Raw genomic sequence first — 18970 nt, forward strand, 5'->3', positions numbered from 1 at the left:
ATAGTTGATTTTCAGCGTGTCCATTGCACGAATGATTGCATTCATGGCCATGAAGATGTTCTGATACACGATTTTGATAAAGCACCGTTTATCGTCCACTGAGTAGCCTGCACCATGGATTATCCGCATCTGCTTGATGAACGTGCTCTCGCCAGTGCCTGAAAGAAATTTGATTTCTCGTGTGATAGTCGGTAACATATCGAAATTGTTAAATCGGGTTCAATCTGTACAATTTGACTACTATTATTGCTCGGTTTTACATAGCGCAGCCTTCTTAAATAGTATTGACCAGGATAGGAAAATTCGAGAGGGAAAACCAGGGGTAGGATATTTGTCCCAAACCTAGTATGAATGTTTTTTGTCCATATATATCACTTTATTTTCAGATTTGTCTAACTGACATACATTTATTGTGTGGAGTATGAATTCTAAATGGTAACAGTTCACATAAAACCATTTAACTGCATAATGAAACACAATTAAGCAGGATCAATCGTTCAATAGTTGGCAACATTTGTAGTAAGATGTTTTTATTTATTGTGTTTAACAACATAAAGCCAGAAACTTATTAAACTCGTTATATTGAATGCATTAGCAACATATATGAATATGTGTGGAACCATTATTGCGCATTAGAATACAGTACCAACATGTATTTAAGCGTCAGATACGACATTTATTAATACTCAAGATGGTCGCCTATACAGAAATTGCAATATAAAAAGCACATCGTCAAGTATACAAACGGAACTGGTTGCCAGAACTACGTACCCAACAACAACCAACTTGAGTTCTCTTCTGGCATCTCGTTTGTCTTTTCTCAACTGCCCGCTCTATTTTTTTATGTATTCGTTTAAGCTCTTGCTGTTCTGCGCTGAGAAGGCACTCCATCTTGTTAAATGATACAACGACGCTTTCACACACAATTTCGCTAAAAGAACAAACTTGGCTGAAGCCAACTTTTTAGGCTCCGTCCACGAGTAAGATGCAAACAAACGCCCCTTGATGGCTACCTAGGAAGACAAAATTAAGTTGACCAGTAAGAAGAAGTAGTAGTAGTAGTAGAAGTAGTAGTAGTAGTAGTAGTGGTGGTGGTGGTGGTGGTGGCGGTAGTGGTGATGGTGGTGGAGGTAGTGGTTGTGCTGGTGGTGGTTGTAGTAGTAGTAGAAGAAGAATTAGTAGAAGTAAAAAGAAGCAGAATCAGCAGCAGTAGTGCAGTAGCAGCAGCAGCAGCAGTAGTAGTAGTAGTAGTAGTAATAGTAGTAGTAGTAGTAGTAGTAGTAGTAGTAGTAGTAGTAGTCGTAGTAGTAGTAGTAGTAGTAGTAGTAGTAGTAGTAGTAGTAGTAGTAGTAGTAGTAGTAGTAGTCAGTCGTAGTAGTAGTAGTAGTAGTAGTAGTAGTAGTAGAAATAGTAGTAGAAACTAGTAGTAGTAGTAGTAGTAGTAGTAGTAGTAGTAGTAGTAGTAGAAGTAGTAGTAGTAGTAGTAGTAGTAGTAGCAGTAGGTAGTAGTACAGAAGAAAGTACTAGCAGTGATAGTAGTATCTTGACAATATAAAGGCCATGTTTGAATCTACATCAATTGTTGAAAAAGACTACATCACTTTGTCAAGTCCTCAGCGATTGATGTCCATTATCTAAGGTGAGCGCTTAGACTAACCATCTATTGATACATTCAACGCATTATCTTCTTTTATGGCAGTATATTGATGATTCAGTTGCATGGTTTGTTAAAACGCAAAAACGCGTTTAGGTATTTATTGAATTTAAATGTTAAATAGCACCGGGAAAAAGAAGTATCGACTCTTTATATAAATCGTTTTTAACGAAAATCAGAAGTTTATCTAATATGGATGTATCACTTCAATAATCATACCCTTTGTAAGAGCAGAAAATATTTCAGAATTAGTATTTTTAAAACAAAATCAGGATATCAAATACTTTTTAATATCGATAAGATATCGATATTAGTTATTTATTTGAGTTTTCTGAGTTATAAGTACTATAATGCATGAAGAAAACTCCATTTAAATATATATATTATTCACTTACCTGGTTATTGATAAGTTTCACTACAAACCTGAATTGTTAAGTTTCACTACAAAACCTGAACACGTGTTGTGTGCTTGAGCAAATCCTTTCCGATGTTAAAACTTGATTGAAAGCGCGCCGTTTATATAGTTGAGAGTTGAATCCTGATACAGCCAATAGGCGAGTGATTCGTACGATTTACCTGGGAAGCACAATGTATTCTTAGGAACAGCCTTCATTTCGAGGAAGTGTTATGATTCTGAAACATATCTTAGCGTGATCTTACGTAAGATTCGTAGAATTTTGTTGTATGCTTATCGTAAGTACTGCGAACCGTTTTATCAAAGAAATCGCAGCTAAGATGTCGTAAGATTTGTGCTTAAAGCTACGACTGGGTAAGACCACTCTTAGCGTTCGTAAACATGGCGGTCGCATGAGCTTTAGACGTTGGTAAACCAAGAGAGTTGAGAATGTTTCGAGAAAGAAAGGATTTTGCAATCTCCGTGATGGTGAAATATTGATACTGTTGGACGTATTTATGTTTGATAACGTTAAAGATATTCGTTATATCATTCTCTGCATTAAACGTTAAAGGGAAATGAAATTTGTGATGTTGAGATAATTAATTCGTTTAATAGGTAAGTATTTAGTCATATTTGTTCAATATTTATCAAAACAAATGTTTTATGGTTTCTTTTTAAGTAAAACAGTTCATTTGTCATTATATCTTGAATTTTAAAGGTTGAATTATAATTCGGATATTGCAATATTTCGGACGTTGCTATACAAGTTTGTTATAGACGCAATTTACTGATATACCTTTTTCGCATAAAGTTTTGAAGTTTTCGTCTATCTTATAAAGGCACTGTATGGTGTCTGCGATATCTGCCCCACCGATTATAAGTAGTAAACTTTGCAAACACAAAATTACCAATGTTCTGTCAAAAATAGATTTATGAATTTTACAGTCAATATACATATGAACAGCTGAGCAACATCAATCTCACACTGCACAGTGAGATACAGGGTAGCAAAGTTATATTCTGATCGAGTTGCGCTCTTGCCCAATGTTATTTTAATGACACTGAATCACACTGTACAATATCAGTCAAGAGTCAGAAGTGGCTTAACTAATAGTGTAACATCATAAAACATTTGAATAAAATAGATGCCCCAATCATTCAACAAATTTAATTGAATTGCGTTTTCACATATTAAAGCTTAGTTTATTTGCAGGTTCATTGACATTGTGTCAAAATGGCCTGGGTCAACACACATGACACCTCTGTCTTTGACAGCTTTGGTTTGAACTTTGAAGGTATGACAATAAATAATGTGCATTTATGGATATACTATTTGAGGGACTATGGCTAGTATTGTGAAAAAGTGAAATACTACTGTAATGATCATGGAAATATTTTAGTTTCTACATCAATGCATTGCACATTACTTAAATATAATGTGTTAAATGCACATACATAATTTAACATTTTAATTTCTTTTAACAAACAGAGAAGATTAAATTATATTAGTTTATATCTGTAAAATTAATTTTATCTACACATAAAAGATGCAAATCAATGTTGAATTTATAATTGAAATTTATTTAAGATTACGTTAAGCTTATTAGCATCCTATAGCTACCTTAATAAACCATTTAACTGATGATTGTTCCAACTTCAACCTAGCTTTTATGAAATTTTCATTAGACCTTTCCTGGAAGAAAACCACCTGGGATACCTACTTGGCGACTCCGACTATTCGTTAAAAAAAATATGTATAAACGCCCTTGCTTAGGCCAACAACAAATGCAGTGGTGAGGTACAACCATGCCCAGTCAAGTTGTTGGATTGTGGTTGAGAGCGCTTTTGGACTGCTGATAGTAGATTAAGGTATTTACAACATCTATGTTTATTTTGGTCATATTATACCAGTTAAAAACATTCAGTTATTTTAATCAACATATGGCACCATTTACCATATAATCATACAAAATATATGGATTGACAAGTGCAATGCTTAATATCTTTCTCTTTAGAGCAACATTGTAATCATCACATCTACATCACAATCATAACAATTTAGTGAATGTAAAAAGACGGAAGCCTTAAGCATTGCACCGGGATGTCCACTCTTGTCTGTCCGTATATCTGTGGATGGGTTTTGCATAAATGAATGACCTAAGAAAGGAATTGTAGCTGTAAAAGTAATGTGTAAATATTTTTTCAAGTTTTAATCGTATATACGTATGTTGTTTGTTCTGAAGACTATTGTCTCTTTTAATGACTGATGGACTTGTTTGTGTATCTCTATCTGAAGTGGGGGCATCAGTGAGGAGACACATCTAGTAAAAAAACACATTTAAAACAGATTTTAAAGTTGCTTTTATGTATGCACATGCATATGTCAGGGACCTATACAAACAAGTTTGTATAGGTCCCTGATATGTTGATAAAAATGGATGCCGTAGATTATTGCAAATTTTGTTTTATTTATTTATTTATTTACCCATATTAGTCTTAAATTCAATTAAAATGCATAATAAACATCATTGATAATAAATTTGACATTGTAATTTAATCTCAACGGTAATATTTTTGTTTTACTCTATCGACAGGTGTCTACATAAAACTGGAGGATGTTTATTCATGAGACTCGATGAGTGCTGTCAAGCAGTAGATGCATGAATGCGCCTACACAACTTATGCATAGATCAGCAGGTACCACTGCCTGAACAACTTATTGAGGCACAGGAAGTGGATTATGTTGTGCACGGTGCCCCACAATAGGATAAAATGCAGCACTTATTGACATGATTAACTTATTTATGTAGGTGTTGTGTCATGCTCACTTATGCATGAAGTGCTATAGGTCAGCCATTGTGGTCTGTCTATGCCCGGCCTCATGCATTATCCACATTTAATGCTATGTTGATGAAAGTTAGTCATAATGTATTTGTTAATAATATCTAGGCTATCCTCAAGTGTGGTCAAAATCTTTGTAAGAGTGTTAATATTGACAAGTTCTATGTCATTATTTTTTGTTGATTTTTAGCTCGACTATTATATATGAAATATATATAGTGGAGCTATCCTACTCACCCCGGCGTCTGCATTAGCGTTGGAATGTTAAAGTTTGCGTACCACCTCAAATATTTCCTATGTCCCTTGACATATTGCTTTTATATTTTGCTTACTTCTTAACCAACATGACCCCAACCTATAAACAAGAGCAGACAACTGTATCAAGCATTTTGTAAGAATTATGGCCCTTGTTTTACTTAAAATATGCATATTATTGATAAATCTATGCTAAGTTTGCGTACCACCTCAAGTATTTTCAATGTCCCTTGACATATTGCTTTCATATTTTGCATACTTCTTTACCAACATGACCCCAATCTATAAACAAGAGCAGACAACTGTAACAAGCATTTTGTAAGAATTATGGCCCTCTTTCCACTTAGAATATGCATATTATTGATAAATCTATGTTAAAGTTTGCGTACCACCTCAAATATTTTCTATGTACCTTGTAATATTGCGTTTATATTTTGCATACTTCTTTACCAACATGACCCCAACAACATAACAAGAGCAGACAACTGTATCAAGCATTTTGTAATAATTATGTTCCCTTTTTATACTTAGAATTTTTTTTTTGAAGTTTTGTGTTTAGGTTCACTTTATTCCTAAAGTCTTTATTCCTAAAGTATCAAAGCTATTGCTTTTATACGTGCAGCAATTACTAACTATCAAAAGGGGACTTTGCAAGCAAAGTTATTTGACTCTGACTGGCATTTAGACAGATTTATGGCCCCTTTTATACTTAGATAATTTAACATTTGGTGAAGTTTTGTGTTTTGGTCCATTTTACCCGTAAAGTATCATAGCTATTGCTTTCAGACTTGGAAAACTTACCTTTACACTTACCTGACATACCACAATGAACTCCACCCAAACCATCCCGAACGCCCCACCCCAGAATTACCCCCCCCCCCCCCCCCGAAATTTTATTTTTTATTTTTGTCCTTGTTTTATTTTTGAAAGATCAACTAATAAATGACCACCCCCCCCACATTATACCCCCCCCACCATCCCCCAACCCAAAAAGTTCTTTTTTCTTTGAAACATGGTAAAAAAAACAAACACATATTTATTTATATTTATTTTTTGAATGACGGTCCAACCATCCCACCCAAGCTATTGCTATTAAACTTGAAATAAAATCTTATTTCTTTGTTTTATGTCTTTACAAATGTTCAATAGATTGTGGAAAATATACCTGAACTCAGAATCGTCTATATTAAAAGTACAACTTCTTTAAAACATTAGCGATCAATATGTTTCAATCACTTAGAATGTGACTGTATTACCTTGACCTAATTGAATATGAATAATTTCCCCATAATGGCTTACGTTATACTGTCAAGCACTCTAATAGTCAAGCACGCTGTCCTCTGACAGCTCTTGTTTTTATTAACAACACAATTTTTACACTCAGTCATGACTTGCTTATGATGATTACATAATTCCTTTATATTGTAACAAAGTGAAAATAAATTTTATTTTTATTTTTGTAACATAACAATACATGTACATTATTTGTTCAACAACTCTACAGCAAACGACCAATGAAGTGGAACAATATCTGAAAATGAAATACAATTTATGTTAAAAAAGGTTTGTAATGCAAAGTGCAGCTAAATAATAGTATCATTCTAACAATAAGAGATTTATATACACTAATTTTTTATTTTTTATGCTCCCCTTCAAAGAAGAGGGGGTATTTGTTTTGCACATGTCGGTCCGTCCGTCCAAGAAAGCTTACGCCTAGGATCATGAAACTTCCTAGGTACATTGATCATGACTGGCAGATGACCCCTATTGATTTTCAGGTCACTAGGTCAAGGTCACAGTGCCAAAAAACGTATTCACACAAGGCTGCCACTACAACTGACAGCCCATATGGGGGGCATGCATCTTTTACAAACAGCCCTTGTTTTTAACATGTTTAACATACATTTGTGTAAATATAAAAGGGATACAAATTAGCATTCGACCACAAGCTCTTGGCCAGTAAAATGTATTCTGAGGTCATTATTTCTAATATGTTGTGAAATTTTTGTTAAAATAAAAATTATTTGCATAAAATCTATTTTTATACAATATTACAAATTCATGATCAAGCAACTTAATTAGTTAATCTATATTTTTTATGGAACTTACATCTTTTTTGTCTTCACTGGCTTTTCTGAAAAAAAGAAAAGAATATCCAGTTGATTTGTACAATTGGTATTGTGAAATTTGACGAACCTTTTTTAACCCATTTATGCATAGTGGACTTTCCCATCCTTCTAAATTGGATCAATTTATTTTCACAATTAGGGGTGTTTAGTATATTTATTTCTATATTTAGAATATTTCTTACATAAATTCTTTTAAGCAAACAGCGCAGACCCTGATGAGACGCAGCATCATGCGGCATCTCATCTGGGTCTACGCTGTTTGCCAAGGCCTTCTTTCTAGACGCTAGGCAAAAAATGGGTTAAATAACATATATTAATTAATACATCACCGTAATAACTTTATGAATGTAAGTGTACACATTTTTTTATTTTGGTATTTTGTGAAGTTACTTGTATCGAACGATTAATATGCATTACTAAATATGGAAATCAATCTTTATGAGCTGTCGAACATGCAAACATGTTACTTCAATGACAAGACATTTTGATAGAATGCATTTATTAAAACTGTGAAATGTATCTGTCACCAAGTAACTTTATAAATAACGAACTTTATGTCACATAATTAATTTATGATAATGATACACATCGTTTTATGTTTTTTTTGTTACATTGACACACCTACAAAAATAAATGTGCTAACTTTATACTGTGTACTTGATTAAATATCTTACCAATTCATGTTCAACTGATGTGATGGATGAGCTCTCATTATTCACACATGCTTGTTGCTGTGCGCCTGAAAAGAAAGTACATAGTGTTCAAATTCAAATTCCAAAGATGAAGAAATAAGTGATGAATAGATACCAAATACATGAATATAAGTAATAACATATATATATATATATATATATATATATATATATATATATATATATATATATATATATATATATATATATACATACATGAACTGGACTGAAATGTGCCAAAACCACCATCTATCCCAACCAGTACCTCCGCTGGGAGAATGACTACTATCTTCAATAGAAAACAGCAAACAAACAATAAACGACAACGATTATTCGGTGCAAATTTGATAGTTTAATTACATTAAGTTTGAATGTATAATTCAAAGTACAAATTTAACCTTTTGCTTCCAGACTGACTTTCATTTTTATGTCCCCCACTATAGTAGTGGGGGACATATTGTTTTTTCCCTGTCTGTCGGTTGGTTGGTTGGTTGGTCTGTTTGCGCCAACTATAACATTTTGCAATAACTTTTGCTATATTGAATATAGCAACTTGATATTTGGCATGTATGTGTATCTCATGGAGCTGCACATTTTGAGTGGTGAAAGGTCATCCTTCAAGGTCAGAGGTCAAATATATGTGGCCAAAATCGCTCATTTTATGAATACTTTTGCAATATTGAAGATAGCAACTTGATATTTGGCATGCATGTGTATCTCATGGAGCTGCACATTTTGAGTGTTGAAAGGTCAAGGTCAAGGTCATCCTTCGAGGTCAGAGGTCAAATATATGTGGCCCAAATCGCTTATTTAATGAATACTTTTGCAATATTGAAGATAGCAACTTGATATTTGGCATGCATGTTTATCTCATGGAGCTGCACAATTTGAGTGGTGAAAGGTCAAGGTCATCCTTCAAGGTCAGAGGTCAAATATATGTGGCTAGAATCGCTTATTTTATGAATACTTTTGCAATATTGAAGATAGCAACTTGATATTTGGCATGCATGTGTATCTCATGGAGCTGCACATTTTGAGTGGTGAAAGGTCAAGGTCATCTTTCAAGGTCAAATATATGGGTCAAAATTGCTCATGTAATGTCACTTCTGCAATATTGAAGCTAGCAATTTTATATTTGAAATGCATGTGTATGTCATGGAGCTGCACATTTTGAGTGGTGAAGGGTCAAGGTCAAGGTCAAACGTCATATAGGGGGACATTGTGTTTCACAAACACATCTTGTTAAATCTTACATGTGACTGACATTGTGTATTTTTCTATAATGTTTTGAAAAGAGTAAGGTAAGAGTCATGAGATTTAATTAGTTAATATACCTTAATGAATAATGTCCGTCCATTTCTTGATAGCTTTGTATATCTTGCGGCTACACAAGCCAATGTAGTTCACTCTGAAATTGAGAGATAGTTTTCAGATTCATGTTTACAACTGAACATTTATTCTAACGCTATTTACACTGGGTAATAAAGTAAATTTTATGCCGAAAATAAATACACAGTACTCATCCTTATGTACTCAGAATAGATAAATATATAAGGAAAGAAGTGGAAATTCAGAAGATGAAAATATAACTTGAAAAGGGAGATAAATTTACTCTAAAAACAAACACTAAATTATGAAAATAAAATAATTTCTTCAAATTTAAGGCATATGAATAATGTATTGATTAAAAAAACTCGAATGTACTCGAATATTCTTCTACCACAAAAATAAAACATTATGATATACACACACACTAAAGATTTGTCAATTAAAAGGCTGACACAGACAGTCCATACGCGCGAAAATATGATTTCGTTATAACAAGAAAATAAATGCATAAATGCATACAAACATTTTTATTCTTTGGTGTAAATTAACACTATGAATTTAAATAAAAAATCAGTATCAATAACGAGACAAATTGACAGATACAAACGCTAAAATATTTGAAGAAATGAGTGGATATATTTACAACTATCATAAGTAAATCATCACTATCATTTGCTACTTGCCTCCGTTAGCTTTGTCGGCCATCTTGATTTTTTGACAAACGCGGGAAATCGTGTGATATAAGATGAAGTTTTTCGACTGGTTCGCGATATTCCAGATCGTACGCTTAGCTAAAATCTTAGCTGCGACTCGATACTTACGACAGCGTTCATAAAACGGGTATTAGCGGATCGTAAATGAAATCTTAAGTGAAGGATTTAAGATAAGATCCGCTAAGATAAGATATGTTGATTAAACGGCCTCCAGAATGCTCAAAGTTAGCGGAAATATTTCTTTTAAGTAATCTTTCTCGTTCTCATTATATCATTTTGTTTCCTTGCTTGTTTTGCATAATTGTGTGTATGTTTAATGCTGAGAATAAAGTGTTTGTGGAAATAATTTGCGAATATGCATGTAGCAATTAGCATTAACATATATCCTGCAATTAGACGTCCATGAAATATTTGCTTAAAAACATCTGTGCATACCAACTATAGAAAATTATCTTACCGGTGGCAGTGCAGTGCTCTTATCAGAATAGCAATATATTATATATAAAGTGTTTAGTTAAACAATATTTGTCAGACCTGTGATTATAATATGCATACTGATAATGTGAATATGTGAATTTCTAGTTCAAATATATTCAAATAGGCGCATGTTTTTTCTTAATTTTATTTAACTTATTGAGAATCTCAAAGTTCTATAATATATATTTTAATACTATAACAATTTTGCATAGTCCCCCTGTTTTAAATCTATTTCAAATACCATCAACGTGATATGATGCGTCTAATAATCATTTAAGCAATACATTACTGATTTGATTATTATACGTTTAAAGTTCATGCAAGTAGTTCATAAAAAGTAGGTAAGCGTATGCACATGTCGGATATGTAGATACTTGAAATAAACAGAGGCAACATTTCCAAGAACCATGCTCTGAAAAGAAAGATTAAAAGATTAAGAAAGATTAAAAGATATAAGAGCGATAAACAGTGACAACATGGAATTCCAGTTGTCAGTGCACAGTTCGGATTGGTTTATCGTTCAATCAATCACATATAACAGTTTTGAAGAAACATTTGAATTCATTCTTCAGTAAATTCGTTGAATTAATAAAAACACCAAATGCTTTTAAGGATGTTTGGCGATTGAATACATCAACTAATGAATAAACCATAAAGCTGACAATGCTGCACGAAAGAACTAGAACACATTGTCTTTAAGCGTCGAATTCCATTCCACACGTTTATCTTTACTATTAACATACATGCACTACAAGCGAAATGAGCTTTGAAATTGTAATGATGCGATTTGTGACCTATCAAAGACGTTTTAACTACGTCTGACAGTTGTTAAACTTTTAATTAGATTCCAATTGATATTCGTTTGTATTGCTTTTTAGTGTGAATGTCAATGGTATGGGTTCTTATTTACACGTGTGGATTTTATCAATATTTTATTTGAGAGATTGACGTGTCTTATAAACTTAAAACACTGTTCGTGTTTTGTACAGGCGGTAGGTCATTAAATAAACGACTAGCGGAACTGAATTGATCTCCCGCTAATAATTATCCAATTTCATAAATACAAATATACCTTTTATTTGTAGGTATAATGCACAGGGAAAAGTATATGGGTCATATAAATAATTGTCGAGCAGGCCTGTGACAAAGTATGGATACCAATGCGGAAGACATTAAGTAAGTTAAGAGTCAAGTTTGGTCGGTTATGTTGCGCTAGTAAGATAAGATAAAGATATATTGAAGGACTCAAATTGTTGTTACCCTAAACTTTTAGTAAAACGCGATATTCTTTTATACAAATACAATACAAACGTTTAGTTCAAAGCTGCGCATCAACATATAATGAAGTGCAAATATATACTTGTACTAATTTAACATAATTTATGTATCTATGTCTTATGTGTCTTTTGTATAAGTTTTATAAATTGATTGCTATTAAAATGTAGTTGAAGTATTTTCAAAGATGTGTAAATTAAAAACCTACTTACATCAAATATGACTTTTGTCACTTATGATTTACCTTAAAATATTGTCTATTTTTTTGTTGCATTTAACGTAATTTCTGGTTGGTTTTGTATTTTACGTTTTAAGAATTAGTATCTTTTTCATTTGCGTTTAAGAGTTTGTCAGCAGGAAGGCTGGACGTCTTCTAGACATGGACTAGCAACGCTGTCACACAATGAGAAGGAAACAACTTTGCGTCAACCAATATTATACACGTACCCATACACTTTATAAAGGAATGTAATGTTAAAACGTAATGGCAATCATGGTCGAAGAAGATGCCCTAAGGCTGAATCGGCTTACATGTTACGAATGTACAGTTAAGGGGTGCATTATCTATATGTGTAAAGCCATAGTAATGCCCCATTTCCATATCGTTATTGTCATTGAACTATGCAGGGCGGGTGTACAAGGAAATTTTTTACTTAGATGCAGATAAAAAGCTAAACTAGACGTATTACAAGATTACCATCCAGCTCGATAAACCACTTTAGATGACATTATAACTACAGTCAGCGGTAACGTAACCAAACAACATATGGAGCCTTCAATTTTTCCTTGTCAGCAATGTACGCGTACTTTATGCCGTGCTCAAGATAAACTTATTATTTATTTACACGCATGTTTGTTTTGAAGTTAGTTTGGTAGAAGGACGTATTTTAAATGAATTACTGCCCCTCTTTTCTGTTATTTTCAAACACATTTGATATACCTTTCTTGCATGTAGTTTAGCTTGGTTGTCAATGAAAATGACCTTCGTGTAAACATTGATAGGAATTATACTGATATTATCGCGAAAATATAATTTTAGTTGCGTTGTCTCTTTACTACGGTTTGACATGTTTTGTTACAAAATAATCGTTAAATCCCCTCAATTAATTTGGTTGAAATAATCAGCATTATGTGTATACGAAAACGCTCAACGAACTTGTTCACCGTCTTATACAAAGGGTTTAGATTTCCATGTATCATGTTCGGTTTTTCTATCGTCGAGAAGATCACTGTCATACTGCAAGTGCCTTTTCTCTCGTCAAGAAGTTCACTGTTATACGGCAAGTGCCTGGTGGATTTACCTTTTACTCCTGGTGTATCGTGTACTAAGAAATGAAATATATTGCGCAGACCGCTTTGCAAGCACATGTTTTACGATGCATTGTGTTTCATGGACATCTTAAAAATATAAGTTCGATGTGTCGGTTTCCGACGTACCTTTGTGAAGAAATAAATATTGAGCTGAAATGGGATATCAATGAATCCTTAAACATATTCTTTGGTTGAAACGAGGACCGTTTCAAGTAATTTTAAATCTGAATATTTGCCAGAGAGTCTTAATCTTATTTAAATTTGCGGATATCCTCTCTGGGCAAAAGTGCAAACTATGTAAAACTGCTATGATACATAACATAAACTAATCGTTCTCAACGGCGACAACTGATAAGTCATAATCCGTCGACTTCGTTTTCGTCCGTTTCCCTAATTAACAACAAAGACAAAAAATTGACATTTAAAATAACTTATATAAGTATAAATATTAATTTTTGTTTTTATGCAATCACAGGCTGGTTATCAAATTGCTCGTTGAAAAGTTTTAATGGAGTGAGACCTTTCTCTTATATGACCATCATATAAATGGGTAAATATGTCAATTTAATGGTTACACTAAAACAATTAAGCAAATAAACCATTGTGTGAACTTATGATAACACAAATTAAATTTCATCAATTCCATTAACATGTCAGATCTTGTTCTTCGTTATGTTATGCTGGCAAAAATCAGTTTCAAACATGTGTTACTCTGATTATAAATCTTAATGTACCATGTTGTCATACATTCTTGTGGGTAACACAATCACTAAATAGCGCCATTGTTTATGCTGTGAATTAACATATTACAAATTATGATAAGTGATCAAAGATATATACTTTTCCTAGTTTGAGCGCAGCAAATTAGAGGAAAATTATTTTCCTTTGCATAAGAAAGTCTCCTGTAGGGTTTGCTAAGTGTATTGTTTTGGCGGGTAAATATGCTCGTGGAATAGCCATTCGGTTTTGCGATACGAACCAGAGAACACGTGCATTTTCCTAATATTTTATTTGATATAAAATATTGACAAGTTTTTTCATGAAAATGAATGTCTGCAGGAATGTAGTCAGTTGTTGATTTTGTGTGTAAACTATATGAGCATTAGTTCATGTATGAGTTATGAAATCTCTATCAAAATGTGAATTGTTCACATTTGTTTATTGTCATACGTTATAAATGTGTCATCTGGTCGTTCGCATAGATACCAAAATACAAGCTGTATTTTCAATTTATATCGTTGCGTGTGTTTGTTGTTTATTTTAAAGACGTATAAGATATAAGATAAAGAAAGTCAATTAAGTATATGTTAAGTTCCAAATTTTGTTATCAGTGTGACTTTAATTAAATTATTCATTGATATGTTTATTGTACGCATAACTTGAATTAGAGCTAGTTTAGAACTAAATGGAAATACCCAAAAAAGTAAAGCAGGTTTTACTACCGTTTTTATAAAATGTATAAAACTAAATAAATCTAGAATGGCATTCATGTGGAATAACACTTTCCGATGTATGACTCATCTGTGTGTGCGTAAGTTATACTTACTGTACTTGTGATATTATATGTGCTGTCATATACAGAATAAACCATATTTTGTAGAGGTATACTCTATTAGTCTTTTTGTATAGACAACGCATATACAAGTGTAGATATTTAGGCATATTTTTATAAGCATTTGTATCCTAAATTGTTCAAAATTACCAGTGTTATTACTCGTACTAGCCGATATATATGTGCTCGCTACGAATAACAACAACTCATTCTAATACTATTGTTTCTAATCAAAATAATAAACAATTAAATGATTGCAAAATAGGGTTATTCAATACGAAGTTGCGCCATTTAGCAACGTTGGTGAGTTAAATGAAATTGATATATAATAAAATGGACAAGTATAACTAGAATGAATTATGCAATGTCATATTGGTAACTCGTTTGAAACATTTGCATAAAACAATTGAAACTTTGTACACATATATTTCGCTTAACTATTAGCAATTACAATATTTGCTTCATCAATATATTAGTATTGCATTGTGATACAAGTACATAAACGCTTGAGCATATTACAGTATTGTACAAGGATTTTGTCCATGGAACCATATTAAATATATACTAATTAATTAAACATATCCTTATTTGTAACTGGTATTACAAAATATCTTTTTATGCAAACTATTGCAACATGGTGCCAAGACTTTAAATACAGGACTTTCAACACGTGTGTGCAATGAGCCTATTTAGCCTATTCAACAGCCTTTTCAGTCTATTTAGCCTATTTAGAAAGTTTAATACATAGGTTGAAACATACATCCTATTTAGCCTATTTAACAGCCTTTTTGACAGCCTTTTCAGCCTATTTAGCGTATCTATAAAGTTTGGTACATATGTTGAAACATACATCCTAGTTAGCCTATTTAACAACATTTTCAGCCTATTTAGCCCATTTAGCAAGTTTAGTACATTCCTATTTAGCCTGTTTTACAGCCTTGTCAGCCTATTTAGCAAGTTTAGTTTGAAAGTTAAATAGAAATATACATGCTATTAAGCCAGTATTAGCCTATTAAGCAGCCATTTGAACCCCTATAGCCAATTAAAACAAAACATTACTTAGGCAGAAATATACGTGCTATTTAGCCTTTTTAGCAAGTATATCAAATGAAACCTGAAAGAAACATCCCATGGAGCCTATTTTGTAGCATATTCAATCTTTTCAGCATACTAAGCACGTTTATTAAATAGGATAAAACATTTTCCAATAAGTGAGTATGCTAATTTTAATAAGGGTCGGACTCAGGTGCAGCCTATTTAGCGTATTACGCGTCCTTTTTCCTGTGAGTGGGTATGCCCCTGTGAGGGCCCTTTTCGGACGAACAAGAGTTATCTCCCGGAAGCGACCTAGTGCACGCTGACCAGCCGTCGACTACCTATCGGGCTCAACTAGTTTCGGCCGGGACTTTTAATTAGGGTCGGCCGTTCATGCGGAATATTTAGCCTATTTCTCGTATGCGTCATTTCCCAGTGACAGAGTATGTCACTTTAAGGGGCCCTTTCGGACAAATAAGAGTTATCCCCCTGAATCGACCTAGTGCTCGCTGACCAGCATTCAACTGTATAACGGGCTTACCTAGTTTTGGCCGGGACTTTTAATTAGGGTCGGCCATGCATGCAGCCTATTCAGCGTATTACGCGTCATTTTGCCTGTGAGTGGTATGCCCCTTTAAGGGCCCCTTTCGGACGAACAAGAGTTATCCCCAGGAAGCGACGAGCCGTCGACTGCCTATCGGACTGAACTAGTTTCGGCCGGGACTTTTAATTAAAGCCGGAAGTACATGCAGCCTATTTAGCATATTTCTCTAATGCGTCATTTCCCAGTGAGTGGGTATGCTCCTTTAAGGGCCCTTTTCGGACAAACAAGAGTTATTCCCCGGAAGCGACCTAGTGCAGGCTGACCAGCTAACGACTGCCTGTCGGGCTGACCTAGTTTCGACCGGGACCTTTAGTTAGGGTCGGACTCAAGTGCAGCCTATATAGCGTATTACACGTCATTTTGCCTGTGAGTGGGTACGCCCCTTTAAGGGCCCCTTTCAGACGAACAAGAGTTATTCCCCGGAAGCGACCTCGTGCACGCCGACCAGCCGTCGACTGCCTATCGGACTGAACTAGTTTCGGCCGGAACTTTTAATCAGGGTCGGCCGTGCATGCAGCCTGATTAGCCTATGTCTCGTATGCGTCATTCCCCAGCGAGCGGGTATGCATCTTTAAGGGCCCATTTCGGACAAACAAGAGTTAATCCCCGGAAGCAACCTAGTGCACGCTGAACTCCCGTCGGCTGCCTGTCGGGCTGATCTAGTTTCGGCCGGGACTTTAAATCAGGGTCAGAGTCACATATAGCCTATTTAGCGTATACCATGCGAGTGGGTATGCACCTTTAAGGGCCCATTTCGGACAAACAAGAGTTAATCCCCGGAAGCGACCTATTGACGCTAAACTCCCGTCGGCTGCCTGTCGGGCTGATCTAGTTTCGGCCGGGTCTTTCAATTAGGGTCGGAGTCAAATATAGCCTATTAAGCGTTCATGCAGTAGATGTAGTGTAACCATTACTATACGCGCATGCGTGGTGTTCTGGATTCCGGATTCTTGTTTAATATTATTTCTTCGCGCATGTATGCTGGCTCTCGGATTTGTTTATTGTTATTTTTGCGTTGCTATTGTCTACTTCTTGACAAAATGAAGTGTAGTTAATGGTGTGCAATTGGATATATTTATCTAACTTAATTCAAAAAGACCAATGAAACAAAATATAAGTACAACATTGTGCACACTGGCACGCCTAAAGACATATATGTTTTAGCATTGAATGTAATAATGATTGATGTTCCTGTTCAGATATTTGGTTGTTTAACGTGGTTTTACCTCAAAGAATCAGGGATAAGAATGATTGTTCGGTAAAAAAGTAGACTATCGCACGGTGTAATGAATTAATTTCAACCAGACGAAAGTCTGTTACGATGCTCTGTCGACAAAACTAACAGTAAATAATACTGTTGACGCTGAATTATATAACTTAACTTTGAATGACAGACGACACTCTAGGCATAATATAGCAACGTCTGCACGACCCAAATGGTATCTGCTTTGTGGCATTTTATCAGCGAAATCGTGTGCGGTTTCAAATGTTGACTGGTGTATAATGTATTTTGGATTCACGTATCGATGCTATGCAAAATACTAAATTGTGTTTATTTAATGAAACTAGTATCTAAATGGTTAGTTATATCGGATGAGCTCATTTGAAGCTCAAAACGTTGGTAACCGTCCGAACGGAATTCATGTCCGTTAGAGCTAGTGTAGGGGGACAGTACAAAGTGTTTTGTTAACATGCATATTATGTTACATCATCTTAAAAATAGGTATAAATGTTAAAAGGTACAACACATTGTATCCAGACAAACGGCACGCGGCAAATCGGCTCCCTGCGTTTTTGGCATTCCCGGACAATGGGCTACTCGTAAATTTGTCCACTATGACAAATGATCCCCCAATTGGCCACTTAGAAAATCGGCACCAGTTTGTTCGCTATAATATATTGTTTTCAACTGTCATCTGATATTGTGCAGCCCCGATCGATCACATCCTTCCTAACGAACAATCGCCACAATACATATTCAAATATGATACATGTTTTGCTGCGGGTTTCGGCAGTTGTTTGGTCATCATCGCCTTTTATTTTGGACATTGGTCGAGTGCGTCCAGAAAGACAAGGCCATGGTAGAGGCAGCTTAAGTGAAAACATGATTGATACGGATTTCATAAAAAGATCGATGTTAATTGCTAGTTTAAAGAGTCTGCTGAGAAAACGGACAATAAGATCTTTTTATAAGGAATAGTAAGATATGCTGTTAGAAACTGTACGTTTAAAATATACATTTGCTAGTTTCATACATGTGCTTTGTTTGTAATAACAATGAATAAGTAATTTGTAATTGTGTCGATTGTGTCGATATCTGCCTTTGATTAAAACATTATTATTTCTTTAGAAAAAAATTAATAGTTCCAGATATACCCATTAAGAAAATGCCGTTTAATAAAAAAATCTGTCTCGGTATTGAATCATATACATTTTCTTAATGGGTATATCTCGAAACTATTTAATTTTTTATAAAGAAATAATAATGTTTTTATCAAATTCGGACTTTAACATTACGTGAAGAATTTGACAGATAACAGCGTTCTACATGTCACCCATCTTGTGGTCTTGTGTTATCTCACCCGCCGCACTCTGTTCAGCATGTATTCACACATTCATTTATGACACGCGCAACACTACTAATAAAAATAACCCTTTTGTATGGGAAAGAACAGGGTTACAACACTATTCGAACCCCTGACAGTG

At 34.3% G+C, this 18970-nt stretch overlaps 2 long non-coding RNA genes across 3 annotated transcripts; one reads left to right on the forward strand and one right to left on the reverse strand.

Annotated features, from left to right (window-relative positions):
* The first annotated feature begins 2537 nt into the window (after positions 1-2537).
* Positions 2538-5988, forward strand: LOC127867255 (uncharacterized). The gene is made up of 4 exons (XR_008043406.1): positions 2538-2666; positions 3265-3346; positions 3738-3920; positions 4646-5988. It is a non-coding gene; the product is annotated as an uncharacterized LOC127867255 (long non-coding RNA).
* Positions 5989-7117: 1129 nt separating this feature from the next.
* On the reverse strand, positions 7118-9511 carry LOC127867256 (uncharacterized). 2 transcript variants are annotated; one of them, XR_008043408.1, is made up of 3 exons: positions 9303-9511; positions 7951-8015; positions 7118-7281 (listed from the first exon to the last, which is right to left on the reverse strand). It is a non-coding gene; the product is annotated as an uncharacterized LOC127867256 (long non-coding RNA). The 2 variants fall into 2 exon arrangements; XR_008043407.1 differs by lacking the exon at positions 9303-9511 and adding an exon at positions 8185-8291.
* Between the last annotated feature and the right edge of the window lie 9459 nt (positions 9512-18970).

The sequence above is a fragment of the Dreissena polymorpha genome, chromosome 2 (genome assembly GCF_020536995.1).
Source record: "Dreissena polymorpha isolate Duluth1 chromosome 2, UMN_Dpol_1.0, whole genome shotgun sequence".
Classification (NCBI taxonomy): Eukaryota; Metazoa; Mollusca; class Bivalvia; order Myida; family Dreissenidae; genus Dreissena; species Dreissena polymorpha.